Consider the following 3,229-nt stretch of genomic DNA (forward strand, 5'->3'; position numbering starts at 1 on the left):
TATATCTTCAAGAGTTCTTGAGATTTTCACTTGAAGTTTTGTAGAGACATTCTTGAATTAGTGTAGAATCGAATTAAATCACAAAAATTTTTGACCCCGAGAATGGGGGGTCCCCTTAAATCGGACGAAAATATATATGGGAGCTATATCTAAATCTTGACCGATTTTTCCCAATTTCAATAGGGTCGTCCTTGGGCCAAACGAATGATCTGTGCCAAATTTCATCTAATTCGGATCATAAATGCGACCTGTACTTTGTTTACAATTTAACATGGACAGACGGACGGACATGCATAAATCGACTCAGAATGTAATTCTATGCATATTCTCAAAAGGAACCATGGGTCTATCTCGATTATTTTTGCCTGTTACAAACATATGCATAAAGACATAATACCCTGTACCACAGAGTGGTGAAGGGTATAAATATACATAAATATATAATATATAGACAAAGTAAACAAGGATTCTTCTTATATTGGATTTAAAAATATTGAAAATTTCGGGTCTTTGTGGGGATGTATGAAAAGAGTGAACAACTGGGTCCATCTTCAGACTTGATCAAGGCTTGGTAAAGATAATAAGTTGTACAAATTTGGGTCAAATCGGCTAGAACGTTCACATGATATTATAAAATTAATTTTTAACACAATTTTGACCATTTTGTGGGGCTTTGTATTGATCTAGGCTTTGTATAGATAATAGGTTGTGTAAAGTTTAGTTCGAATCAGGCTTTCTTTATAGGCTTTACTGATATTTTATTTATAAATATTGATAATTTGGACCCGTTTTGGGGGATGCACCAAAAGTAGTAGACCAATAATGGGTTCTTGACTTGGTAGAGATAATAGGTTGTGAAAGTTTGGTTCAAGTCGAACATTCCATTCGCCTGACATTGGATTTATAATTACTGAAAGGGTGAACATCTTTGTGGGGGAGGTGCCAGAAGGAGTGGACCATCTTCCTACCTGATACAGGTTCTCTAAAGATAATAGGTTGTGCAAAATTTAATTCAAATTGGTCATTTCATTCGACTGATATTGGATTTATAACTATTGTACATTTTGACCATTTGTGTGGGAGGTACCAGAAGAAGTAGACCAATGGGTCCCATCTTCAGGCTTGATCAAGGCTTGGTAAAGAAAATAGGTTGTACAAAGTTTGGTTCAAATCGAATAGTCCGTTTGCATGATATAAAATTAATTTTTAACATAATTTTTTGCCATTTTGTGGGGGAGGTACCAGAAGAAGTGGAACGATATTCTCCATCTTCGAACTTGAACTAAGCTTGGCAGAAATATTACGATGTGCAATGTTGGATGAAATTGGTTCCTCCCTTTGAAAGTTATTGTGCGCACCAACCGGCCAGACAGACTGACGAACATTTGTAAATCGACTCCAAATGTTCTGAAAAATGGAGTTTTAAACCAATATTTCGATGTATATACCCTCATTATCCATAAAGCTGAGTGTATAAATATTAAAACAGTAACCATAAATAATATGAATATTAACCAGTATGATACCCTTTACCACTTTGGCTATATTCAAGAGATAGATCCTAACAGACCTCGCATTTTTGAAGGACCATTGACATGAAATTGGACTAAATTAAATATGTGATCTGTGTCCATATGAGCGGGAACATTTGTCCCTTTAAATACCCTTCACCATAGTATTGAGTTTTTTCCCGTTTATACCTCATAGAAATAATAATTTCCGTTCCTATAAAGTATATATTCTTGATCAGCGTAAAATTCTATGACGAATTAAACATGTCCGTCTGTCTGTGGTAATCACTCTAGCCTCTAAACGAATTGAGATAGATCGCCAAAATCCACTAAAAATTATAAATATCGATATACCAATGCTTGTTAATGTTTGTATTTTTTACTAAAAACCAAGTTCAAAAATAAGGAAGATCTTCATCGATTGGCTTTATCCTAGTTCATACAATAGCTATACACTCACAGAGAAACGTGTAAAAATTTGGAATCGATGGGGTTATTAGTTTTTGAGTTATCGTGCCCGCCATTCACAAAAGAGAAAAACGCATTTAAAGTTTGAGAAACCCTTTAGCCGTCACTAGATGCTGCCACAATAAATGGGCTATATCTTCAAGAGTTCTTGAGATTTTCTCTTGAAATTGATTTAGTGTAGATTCGAATTAAATCAAAAATTTTTTGACCCCGGGAATGGGGGGGGGGTCCCCTGAAATCAAACTATTTATTATGCTACAGCATGGAGGCTGTTCAAAATTTAATCTCAATTCATTATTTGGTACAATTAACGTGAATTCGGTCGAAAATACATATTGAAGCAATATTTTCATCTGAACCAATTTTTACAAAACGCAACATTCTAGGCTCAATTTAATACTTTAACTTAACACACGTTATGCTATAATAACATTAGAACGTTGTGCAAATGTCGGTGTCAATCGAACAAACATTACAAGAGTTTGGTGCATCATTCACCTAAAATCGGACGAAAATATATTTGGAAGCTATATCTAAATCTGAACCGATTTGAATAAAACTTAACAGACTTTAAGCTATCCTGACTTCAGTATGTTGTGCAAAATTTGTGCCAATCGGTCTAAATTTGACTCTTTGGTGCACAATTTACTACAAATCGGACGAAAATATACATGAGAGCTATATCTAAATCTGAACCGCTTTCAGTGAAATTTGTAGACGTTGGACTATCCTAACTTTAGTACGTTGTGAAAAATTTTGTGCCAATTGGGCTACATTTGACTCTTTGGTGCACCATTTAGTTAAAATCGGACGAAACTATATATGGGAGCTATATCTAAATCTGAACCGCTTTCAATAAAACTTGGTAGACGTTAAGCTATCCTAACGTCAGTTCATTGTCGGCATAATTTGACTCTTTGTTGCAAAATTTACTAAAATCGGACGAAAATATATGTGGGAGCTATATCTAAACCTGAACCAATTTCAATAGGGTACGTCCTTGTGTCATATAAATAGCTGCGCCAAATTTCATCCAATTCGGATCAAAAATACAATCTGTACTTTGTTTACAATTTAAAATGGACAGACAGACGGACATGCATAAATCGACTCAGAATGTGATTCTATGCATGTTCTCAAAAGGAGCCATGGGTTTATCTCGGGTACATCTTTTTTACCAAATGAAATAATACGAAAAGGCCATTTCTTGTTAACCTTTTATTTTTGGACTTTTTTGAACATTCATCGGA

This window comes from Musca vetustissima, unplaced genomic scaffold (genome assembly GCF_032173495.1).
Source record: "Musca vetustissima isolate MV318-11 ecotype Yass unplaced genomic scaffold, APGP_CSIRO_Mvet_v1 utg6892, whole genome shotgun sequence".
Taxonomy (NCBI): Eukaryota; Metazoa; Arthropoda; class Insecta; order Diptera; family Muscidae; genus Musca; species Musca vetustissima.